Source organism: Eretmochelys imbricata, chromosome 4 (assembly GCF_965152235.1).
Source record: "Eretmochelys imbricata isolate rEreImb1 chromosome 4, rEreImb1.hap1, whole genome shotgun sequence".
In the NCBI taxonomy this organism is placed as follows: domain Eukaryota; kingdom Metazoa; phylum Chordata; order Testudines; family Cheloniidae; genus Eretmochelys; species Eretmochelys imbricata.
Genome location: NC_135575.1, coordinates 11,603,753 through 11,616,113, shown reverse-complemented (window position 1 = coordinate 11,616,113; position 12,361 = coordinate 11,603,753).

The following is a 12,361-nucleotide window of genomic DNA, read 5'->3' as shown; positions in this document are numbered from 1 at the left end:
AACCACATCTGCACACAGTACTCAAGATGTGGGTGTACCATGGATTTATACAGAGGCAATATGATATTTTCTGTCTTATTTCCTATCCTTTTCCTAATGATTCCCATCCTTCTCTCTGCTTTTTTGACTGCCGCTGCGCAATGAATGGATGGATTTGTTTTTTCTATATTCAGTTCCCTTTCATGTGTGCTTTCTGAAAACATTTGAATGATTGAGTTTTACTGGCAAAGATATTCACTGTAACCAAGTTGTAAATTCATACAAACCAGCATTCACATGAGATGCATTTGTGCACTTAACCAATCAGGAAGCAGAGACAATACTAAGTGACTTTTCTGACCAGTCACAACAAAGCTCCATAGTCTGGATTTAGTTATGATTCCATGGAATCAAATAATAAAAAAGTGAACATTCATCACATACATCTGAATAACAAATCAGATTATGGAACTCTTTGCAAGCAGAGAAAAGCTAAACTCCTTGAATAAATTATTTATTGCAAATTATTCATTCAGCTCTAATAAATAGCTCTTTCTGGCTGAAAATGTTCTGTAATGTTCCTCAAAAGCCAAAAGGAAATTCAGGAATACGATTGTGAGTTGCACTCCATATGCTTTATGAAAATATGCTTGTGAATGTGCATATGCTCTAACTGGAATATGTTTTATACAAAAGGTCTCTTGTAAGGTCTCATTACAAAGCTTATGATCTACTGAGTGTATGCATGGATTATTTCTATGTCTGGAGTTAGGAGAATCAGATATAAACTTGTACTACTGATGTAAACATATTAAGTGGAAGGCATTAAGGGTGCTTCAGAATCAATGACCTGTCAATGGCTCTGTTTACTTGCAAACATTCCGGGTACGTTTTAGAGTAACAGCCGTGTTAGTCTGTATTCTCAAAAAGAAAAGGAGTACTTGTGGCACCTTAGAGACTAACCAATTTATGTAGCTCACGAAAGCTTATGCTCAAATAAATTGGTTAGTCTCTAAGGTGCCACAAGTACTCCTTTTCTTATTCCGGGTATGTGTGGGCCAGCCCAGGAAGAATGGAGACTAAGGGTCTCAGAGGACATGTGATCATGTCACCCAATGCTGGAATCCTTCTTAAATCTGGTACTTTTCCATTTAGAAAGAGGGGTGGGACCCAGAGAGACAAAAGATTCCCACCTTGTGCCAAAGCTATAAAAAGAGGTGAAGCAGGACAAAGAGGAAGGCCAGTCATGAGAAAGCCTCTGCTTACCACCTAAGGTGTCTGCTGGAACTAACAAGGACTGTACCAGGGGAAAGGAGTGGGCCCAAACTAGGAAGGAGTCTAGTCTGTGAAAGAAGCTTATTGGAACATCTCTGAAGGTGAGATATTACCTATAATCAGTTTCTTAATGTTTTAGGCTTAGACTTGCGTGTTTTGTTTTATTTTGCTTGGTGACTTACTTTGTTTTGTCTGTTATTACTTGAAACCACTTAAATTCTACTTTTTATACTTAATAAAATCACTTTGGTTTATTAATTAACCCAGAGTACATGATTAATACCTGGGGGAGCAAACAGCTGTGCATATCTCTCTATCAGTGTTATAGAGAGCGGATAATTTATGAGTTTACCTTGTAACAGCTTTATGCAGAGTAAAACGGATTTGTTTGGGGTTCGGATCCCATTGGGAGCTGGGTGTCTGGGTGCTGCAGATAGGTAACCTGCTGAGCAGTTTTCCGTTAAAGTCTGAAGCTTTGGGGCATGGTCCAGACCCTGGGTCGCTGTTGCAGCAGGCTAAGGTGTCTGGCTCAACAAGGCAGGGTTCTGGAGTTCCAAACTGGCAGGGAAAACGAGTTCAGAGGTAATTTCAGGGGCTCTCTGTGACCGAACCCATCACAACGATTTACACTGAGGAACAGAAAGGATTATTCACAGGATGCTCAAAACAACCTATGCAACCGACAAAGGACGCATTGTGCTTTTGAACAGCCAGATTCTCAAAAAGGCTTAGCACCCAGTAGCCACTGAGGGCAATGGAAGCTGCCAGGTTCCTGAGCTGTTTTGAAAACCGAGCGTCTTCGCTGAGGTGCCTCAATGGAGCTGAGCACCTTTGAAAATCTGCCCCTGGGGTCTTTGCTTATGCACTATAGATTTCACACTTCACCTGAAGCGCTGCTATCCACTGACTCATAGCATGATGTGATCTTTGCTTGGAGTGTCATTAACGGGTGTAGGGGAAAGGCAACCTGGAGTATAGTCAAATGCAGTGCTCTGTGGACAGTGAAAGAAGAAACCTCCTGCATCCTTTCTGCCTCTCCACCTGCCTTTCCAGGTTCCCCAACCGGAGCCAAGCAGTCCTCATCAGACAAGTCCGAGTGCCTGGTCGGGATGAAGTAGCAAGGCCCAGCCGTACACTCTATGCTTTAATAAAGCTGTCAGGGTTGACATGCCAGTATCCACCGCTTCTCCCTTTTCCCTCCCTCTCAAGCAGGATGGAGGGATTATGCAGATGAGCCGCTACATTGTGTCTGGCTGGGAAACATTGTCCTGAATGCTTGGCATATTCTGAATTCGTTTCTATACCCCTGAATGCCCACAGCTATGAACCGTCTTGAAGGGATAAACACCTTAACAAAGCTGTTTAGCAGATCCACTAAATGGTTCTGGCAGGCACAGACGTTTCCCTGGATGGGAGAATGTGTGCTGGCTCTTTTTTCACCCCCTCTGCCTTCAAACCTTTGAAGTTTTATTCATGCTGTGTGCAAAAATAAGATGCATGATTAGAGCTCATGGTCTCTTAAAGCTACCCTGCTCCTTTCATGCAAGCAACTGATTTCGGGCCTTGGAAAGCCAAATCTCCCATTTGCCAATGACATAATGAACCATAAAAAGAAAAGGAGTACTTGTGGCACCTTAGAGACTAACCAATTTATTTGAGCATGAGTTTTCGTGAGCTACAGCTCACGAAAGCTCATGCTCAAATAAATTGGTTAGTCTCTAAGGTGCCACAAGTACTCCTTTCCTTTTTGCGAATACAGACTAACACGGCTGTTACTCTGAAACCTGTCATAATGAACCATTGCGCTTGACGCCTCTCGTTTGTCTCAGTGTGAGCATGTAGGAAAAAGGAAAAATAGACGTGCTTTGTTGCCAGGTTCAGCATGGAAGTTCCGTTCTGTGGTGTGGAGGCCTCATCTGGCCCTCCCTGAAAAACCCCTTGAATTTAGCTCTCTCTCTTAGTGCATTGTGCCAGGGCCCATCATTCAAGTGGGACTGGCTGACACCAACATAACCCAACACAGGGAGAGGAAAAAATCTCATTCACTGGACGCAACAGGTCAGTTTCTTGTTTGAGATGGTCTAGAACATCGGTCCACCAGTAGGAACCTGCAGTTTGGGGCCTTTCTCTCAACTGAGTTCTGATCAGACCAATGGACAAAAAGGCTCACGCCAGGCAGAGGAGGGTGGCACCAGAGAGCTGATGGTATTTCCCCTGTCTGAATAATGAGTGCAGATTGGGCCCTTTAAATAGTAATAGTCCTTAGCACTTACTCAGATCTGTCAATCTCAAAGCAAGTCAAATGTCATTATTCCCATTTCACAGATGGGGAAACTGAGGCACGGAGTGGCAAATGGGGCCAGGTTGTCTTTTGTTGACGGCACTTAGCACTTAGGTGACAGCAGCTGCAGTTAGTTTTCCAGAATCTTTACCTTAAACACCAGAGGACAAATTCTGCTTTCAGCCCTGTTACCTATGAGCCACCCCAGCAGTGTACAGCGACTGACACTGTGCCATAGACAGGTGGGCTAAAACTGCCCTAGTGAAGGCACAGCAAAGTGCTGAGGTAAGCAGCCCTCAGCAGGCCCCCTTGGAAGCCGCAGTGCTGGGGGCTTGCTGGAGGTCGGGCTGAGAACAGGAGAGGATGTGTTAGGCTGGGTTGGGGAGTCTCCCTTACCCTATGCTGGATGGAGATTCTGGACTGCTCCCAACAGTGAAGCAGCCCTTAGACAGCCATTGGGAAGCTGCCATAAATCAGGGCAATCCCAAGGCTGCTCTAATTGACACTGGGGGCTGTTTTAGCCCCAAGAATATCCCCCAGAATACTGAGAGCTCAATTTAGGGCTTCCAAAGAATGACACAAACTGTCCTTTACTCATCTGAGACAGTTACCTTGAGATGATTCCAAGAGTCGTCAGGGGAAAGTCTGCAAATCCATACCAATAGTTCTTCCACCTGTGAGTAGCCTTTCTTCAGGTGAGAAGTCTCTTTGAGTAGGGGCTGGACTGTGACCAAGAGGTGGCGTGTCAGTCACTTTAGCGCAGTGATGATTTCTGCAACACTTGCTAAGTTTTACTGAACTATTTTTTGGAATTATTAAACAAACGACAAAGTCGGGGCATATCTGTACATATTTTATGATAAAGCGACAACAGCACAGTACAAATTGTCGTCTAAATATGGGTCACGCAGGGATGGCCCGGATTCTGCAAACATTTACACATCTGAGGAGCTTTACCCTGCTGAACAGGTCCATTGGACTCAACAGGACAGCATTACTCTGGTGCAGAAGTAGATAAGTGTTTATCAGATCTGGGTCTTAAACTACTGCAGGTTGTTTCCATTTAAATAGGCCTAGCCTTGCCATCAACTGAGTAATAAAATGCAGCAGGAAATAAATCAAATCTCTAAATTATCACCAACAAACAGCCATCATCAGGCAGTGCGGTCATGTGCCCCAAGCACTGGCTTGGGACGCGGGAGACTTGGGGCCTAGTCCCAGCTCTGCCAATGACCTACTGGGTTACCTTGGGCAAGTCACTTCATCTCAGTTTCCCCTCCTATCTTTTGTGTGTCTGGGCTACTTAGACCGTAGGTTCTTCAGGACAGATACTGATTCTCACTATGTATTTCCATGGTCCCTAGCACAATGGAGCCCTGATCTCACTTGGGTTTCACTAGAGAATTACGCATCATTATGCTTGGAAGGATTCGATTTTTATCAATAAATGTTGGTGAACGACAGTGTCACTGTACTCACACAAACCAATGAAAAAAATATTTCCATGGATAATCATCAAAATTCACAGATAGGCAAGGGAAGGAAAATATTGCTGGAAAACTTCTTAGAGTTTGATTTAAGGATATTAATTTTGCATATTTTGATGTGTGATGATGACAAAGTGTTTTAACAGCTACAGAGCTTTAATTTTGAAACTCAGCATCTACTGCCATTAAATAATGATTGATCCCCCCACCCATATTGTCTGACTCATTGGAACAAACTGATAAATTAAACAATATTAAATCACCAGGGCCAGATGGCATTCACCCAACAGTTCTGAAGGAACTCAAATATGAAATTGCAGAATTACTAAGTGTGGTACGTAACCTATCACTTAAATCAGCTTCTGTGCCAGATGACTGGAGAATAGCTAATGTGACACCAATTTTTGAAAAAAGGCTCCTGAGGCGATCCTGGCAATAACAGGCCGGTAAGCCTCACTTCAGTACCAGGCAAATTGGTTGAAATGATAGTAAAGAACAGAATTATCAGACACATAGATGAACACAATTTGTTGGGGAAGAGTCAAAGATGCTTGGGGCACATGACCGCACTGCCTGATGATGGCTGTTTGTTGGTGATAATTTAGAGATTTGATTTATTTCCTGCTGCATTTTATTACTCAGTTGATGGCAAGGCTAGGCCTATTTAAATGGAGACAACCTGCAGTAGTTTAAGACCCATATCTGATAAACACTTATCTACTTCTGCACCAGAGTAATGCTGTCCTGTTGAGTCCAATAGACCTGTTCAGCAGGGTAAAGATCCTTTCACCAATCTATTAGAATTCTTTGAGGGGGGGGTCAACAAACATGTGGACAGGGGTTATCCAGTGGATAAAATGTACTTGGACTTTCAGAAAGCTTTTGAAAAGGTCCCTCATCAAAGGCTCTTAAGCAAAGTAAGCAGTTATGGAATAAAAGAAAAGGTCCTCTCATGGATCAGTAACTGGTTAAAAGAAAGGGTAGGAATAAATAGTTTTCAGAATGGAGAGGATTTAATAGTGGTGTCCTCCAGGGATCTGAATTGGGGACAGTGCTGTTCAACATATGCATAAATGATCTGGAAAAAGGGGTAAACAGTGAAATGGGAAAATTTGCAGAGGATATAAGACTACTCAAGACAGTTAAGTCCAAAGCAAAGTTACAAAGGGATCTCACAAAACTGGATGACTGGGCAACAAAATGGCTGATAAAATTCAATGTTGATAAATACAAAGTAATGCATATTGGAAAACATAATCTCAACTATACATGCAAAATGATGGGGTCTAATTTAGCTGTTACCACTCAAGAAAGATCTTGGCGTCATCATGGATAGTTGAACGTGCAGCAGCAGTAAAAACAAACAAACAGAATATTAAGAACCATTAGGAAAGGGATAGATAATAAGGCAGAAAATATCATAGTGCCACAATATAAACCCATGGTATGACCACCCCTTGAATACTGTATGCATTTTTGGTCACTCCTTCTAAAAATACATATATTAGGCTTGGAAAAGGTACAGAGAAAGGTACCAAAAATGATTAAGAGTATAGAATGGCTTTCACATGAGGAAAGATTAAAAGAACTGGGACTTTTCAGCTTGGAAAAGAGACGACTAAGGGGGGATAAAATAGAGGGCTATAAAATCATGAATGTTGTGGAGAACGTGAATAAGGAAATGTTATTTTCTCCTTCACATAACACAAGAACCGTGGGTCTCCCAATGAAATCAATAGGCAGCAAATTTAAAAACAAACAAAAGGAAGTATTTCTTCACACAACGCGCAGTCAACTTGTGGAGTTCATTGCCATGAAATGTTATGAAGGCCAAAACTATAACTGGGTTCAAAAAAGAATTAAGTAAATTCCTGGAGGACAGGTCCATCAAGAGCTATTAGCTAAGATGGTCAGGGATGCAACCCCATGCTCTGACTGCCAGAAGCTGAGAGTAGACCAGTGGTTCTCGACTAGGGGTACACTTACCCCTGGGGGTACACAGAGAGTACATCAACTCATCTAGATATTTGCGTAGTTTTACAACACGCTACATAAAAAGCACTAGTGAAGCCAGTACAATCTAAAATTTCATATCGAATGACTTGTTTACGCTGCTCTACATACTATACACTGAAATGTAAGTACAATATTTATATTCCAATCGATTTATTGTATAATTATATGGTGGAAATGAGAAAGTCAGCAATTTTTCAGTAATGGTGTGCTGTGACACTTCTGTATTTTTATGTCTGATTTTGTAAGCAAGTAGTTTTTAAATGAGATAAAACGGGGTACACGAGACAAATCAGACTTGTGAAAGGAGTACAGTGCTCTGGAAAGTTTGAGAGCCACTGGAGTAGATGGCAGGGGATGAATCATGAGATAATTGCCTGTACTGTTCATTCCCTTTGAAGCACATGGTGTTGGCCACTGTCAGAAGACAGGATGCTGGCCTGGAGGGACCATTGGTCTGACCCAGTATGGCTGTTCTTCTTAAGATCTTCCCCCATAAATTCTCACAACTGAAAAAATGTAAAATAAAAATAGAAAAACAAATGCTTAAAATCCATAATTTTGCACAACTGTGAAAATTTAAACAAGTAAAAAATTTAAAATGCTTAAAATTAAACATGGATATTATCTGTCGAAATTAGATTAAAACCCCCGAATTCTGCTGATCCTACACATAAATAATAATAAAGTATAAATATATGTGATAACTATTATATCTGCTTAGCTTAGTTTCCTTTTTTCTGTACTACTTTAAGATCAGAAAAAGAATATGTTCTGCCCTGGTGTCCAAATTAAGCTGGTTCCTTGTAATTTAATTTCAAACCCCTTGTATGGAACAGTTATAGAGAAAGAAATGGCACTGATTTACCTGCAGTAATTATTACTGTGAAACTGTACAAACAATTCTATATTCTCCACTTTCTTTATAAATCAAGTCTTGCCATTGCCGATGGCAAACTATAGTTTGCAGGGATGTATATGTTTCTTACGCAGACCTAGGCTTTGTCTGTACCATATTTAGTACAATGTAGGGTTTTGAGAAGCTGAGGTTTGGTGCATTGTAATTTCACTGCAGCTAATAAGGGACTGCCAAGGAAACACATCTTCTACTGATCTTTGTAAAGCAAGCAGGGACCTATTGTACCTGAACTGTTAACTAAGTAGCCATGATATCAGAAAAGCTAGGGCAAGATCATGCTGGACTAGACATGCCAGATTGAATTTGTATCAATGTGCCTTGATTTCTCTTCTGCATTAGGAATATTCATGTTGATTACAAAGAACACAGATTATATGGATCACTTAAAAAAAAGTTTTTGCAGCTCTGATTGCAGGTCTGGCATCTGTATTCTCTCTCTTTTGAATGTATTTGCAGAGAGAAGAATATGAAGTCATAATACATCCAACCACAGACAGCTTTAAATAGCACACTAAATGCACTACCTTGTCCTCTATCTATTGTTAGTGTTTTGCGGATGAATAGGTAGATATGACAAGACAAATATAAAAAGAATTTGAAACCGTATCAGAGCCACAGCATCTAATCAAGACAGATTATACCACCAGCTTGGGAGAGGTTAAAGGCCGTGCATAGGCAGGTGGTCTGAATACCAACACTCAAAAGGAAGGGGTATAGCGTAAGGTCTTACAGCTGTTTTTAGAGAAAGTGTTTCATCGCATGACTCAGCCTACCAAAAATACAGAAAAGTACCTTTTTCCAGGCTTAGCTTTCCTTTTTTAGGAAGGCCCCTGTCTTGATTAGGGTCTATAGCCCTGGGTTTAAACAGGCACACAGCTGTGACTGATGGCACGGCTTTGTCATGCTAGGCATGAAGGCAAAAGGCAATCTCTGCAATACATCTGCAGCAACAATGACTATTCGCAGTACACTGCCTTGACTCCAATTAGAAAATCGCCTGAGATCTGTTTTTACTTAGCTTTGCTTGATGACTCGTTAGCTTACTTAATTTAGTTTATTACACAAACAAAAGCGCAAGCATGGGGAGGTGCAGAGGTTTCTGAGTCAGTAGCCTGTTTCTTGTAAGGGTGCCTTAGAAGTGCCAAAGACGCGGTGCTGTGGTCAGTGGTGTTTCCAAATAAATCTCTCCTTGTTTCTTGGTGTGCTTGGTTTTATTCTTGATTTACTCCAGGGAGCATAGCGAGGAAAGGAAAGGGGGGAGAGAGAGAAGGCCACTGGCTCAGTTTCTGATGGGTTGCTCCTGGCTTAGTAAATGGAGATCATCAGCTCATGCACAAGTGGTCAGAGAGGCGATCACAGTTCTTAATGGTCAATAAATAAAGCATGACTCACACCTGATCTATCTAGGCGTCGCGTTGGATAGAACTCTCACATAGCGTGACCATCTCACAAAGACAGCAACTAAGGTCAAACAGGGCAGCAACCTGCTCGGAGAACCGGCTGGAAGGACATGGGGGGCCAATGCCCAATTGTTACACCACTTCAGCCTTGGCACTCTGTCATTCAGCAGTGGAGTATTGCGTTCCAGTGTGGATTCACTTCTCTCCACATAGATGATCTACATACGACTTAATTGCACCATGAGTATTATTTCAGGCACACTTAAGTCTACTCCTCTACCATGGTTACCGATTCTCTGCAATATTGCTCCACGCAGTGGTTACAGAGAGGAAAATGTAGCATAGCTCATGAAAAATTACACGATATGCCCCATCTACCATTAATTAAAGACCTGTTTAATCTACCACGTGGTCACCTGCCCTCACGTTGCCCATTGTGGATAAGTTTACCATGTGCGGGATTTACAGTAGAGGATGCTTCATGGTCTGCAGGGAAAGTGACAAATAATGATCTTGTCTCAGAGCCCACTCAGCATCAACCTGTGTCTGATTTATGACGAAGGCAGCAGGACCTTCTGACCCAGTTTTGTACTGGACATGGAATTTGTGCTGCAACCGAATTTCGGTGGCGTTTCAGAGACAATGTCAATCTGGGCAGCCACAAACTATGACTCATATTGCTGAGGACTGCAAAATGATTCAACTTCCTGGAGGCCTGAGTCTTGAACATCATCGAGGAGAATGCTGTGGCTGGGCTTGTCCGGATTGCATACGCCAAATAAATAATAATAATAATACCCAACAACCATCCTTCACGCCATTGGTTAAAAGCTGATGTAAAGAGCTGTGCAGACAAAGCTATTTCCCCATCACAAGTGTTATTGATCCTACAGACCTCAGGAATTATGCCATATATTCTTGAGCACCATGTACGAGCACCTTACCTATTAACATATGCACAAACATAGAGCAGTCTTGCAGCACCTCCCTCCCCTCCACAACACTCCTCACGCACCTCACATCCGGGCCTTCACTGACATACTCATGCATGTGTCTGAGGGGAATCCTTGGGCTGCATGGCGAGGCCCTGTGGGCATGAGAAGTGGGGGAGGAGGAATCAGGCTGCAGGATGCCACACAGCTACTTCTTGTGTGCTTTAAAATATTTTCAGTCACAATGACTTTTGGAATGAAGAGAACGATGACATTGAAGTCTTCTTGAGAGAGCACAGTGTGTATTTCTGCCTGTGACACCAATCCTCTCAGAACAAAATGGCCACCATTTTTGCACACAAGCAGAGGTCTCAGTCCCACCTCGCCTCCCAGATCACAACCCACCGGAAGGGGGTGTTCTAGGCCAATTGCAGCTCAGACCCCAGCTGCCTCCACCGGGCACTGTGAAAAGGCAGTTCGCTGGTCACAGCTTTTTGACTCCTGTTCAGCTCGACTGCCTTGACTTCCTGTGTCCACAGTCTACATATCTGGAACCATAAAGCTTCATCGGGGTGGAATTAGGCGTGGTCTTATATCTGCTGAATCCTTTCAATTTTGGAAGCCAGGAGCCCCCTACAAGGTCTGAGAAGGAGTTAGTGACGAGGGTGGGCATCAGTAGGGGAGGAAAGAAAAGTTCACAAAAGGGAAAAGTGCCTCTGAACCACTCGTTCCCCTTCAGTCCTTTCATAAGAGGTTTAGATTGAAGTTTTATATAAACCCTGCCCCAATGGGAATCCCATCCAAAGCTCTGGGGGACCTTCACCTACACCAGAGAGATATAAAGGGGGTGAGGTGGGGGAGGAGAATGACCAAAGTAGCAGCTACCATCCATGCTACCAATCATCATCTGAGCCCCAGTCATGTAATCAATACTGCTTAAAACCCCCACCACACGTTCGAACCAGGAAAATTGACTTAACTGTTTTTAGCCACACATCTGAGTCCAATATGTACAGAATCTTGGAGGTGTAGGGCTGGAAGAGACCTCGAGAGGCCATCTAGTCCAGCCCCCCTTGCTAAGGCAGGACCAAGTCAACCTAGACCATCCCTGACAGGTGTTTGTCCAACCTGTTCTTAAAAGCCTCCAATGAAAAGGATCCTCTCGGGCTACCCAGGATCCAAGAAGGGAGAGGCCAACCCCAAAGAGAAAAAAGATGTGCCCTTTAAATAAGGCTCCAAACCAACACCCAGCCAGCAGAGTGACTAGGGTCCTTAATGTTCTAGGAGGCAAGCAGATTTTCTCCCTTAGGCGTCAGATCAGGGGAGGACCCACTTTACTGAGTTCATAAGGCCCTTAACTTAAAGCCCTGAGTCAGAACAACCCTTCTTCCCGTTAGAAAAAACAGACTCTCTAAGGCCCAGGTTAGGCTAGCAACCTGGGGCCTGCAACCTGTAGCAGTCAACATGGCTTCTGGTCCCCCTTGCTCAGTCAGCTTCCTTGTCCCATTTCTATAGCCCAGCCCAACGGTGTGGCACGGCTCCCCGGCTGTTACAGCCATAAGCTCCAAACTACCCCTTAAAAGGACACTTCAGGCTAGGATGGAGTCCAGTTTCATCTGGACTAGGGCATAGTCTATGTTCAACTCTCCTAACTGCTTGGCTGTCTTTTTATTGTTACTCTTTTTTAGTCTCCATGCAGGTTAATAATATGCCAAATGACGAGGGTTTAATTGGAAGGTCATTCAGAAACATTACATATGCTAAACACTTACTACAAGATTGCATCTGACTAAGCAGAATTCAGGGCTTGTTACCTGCCTAGCACTTTAACATGTAATTTAGCTCTAAGTGCACAGAAAATTATTCCTTCAGGCAGATTAGTCCTTAAACAAGCATTTATTTCAGTAGGATTCACAGCCTACTTCTAAACCTGAAGATATTAGTGTTTGACTGAGGGATACATTCTTTACTATAATCCCACAAGGTGGTCTTTATTTCAGTGTGCTTAACTGTATGTGGGACTGGAAAGCAGGTTTTACAGCTTAGCAGTATTCAACTCTGACAGTATTGGCAAA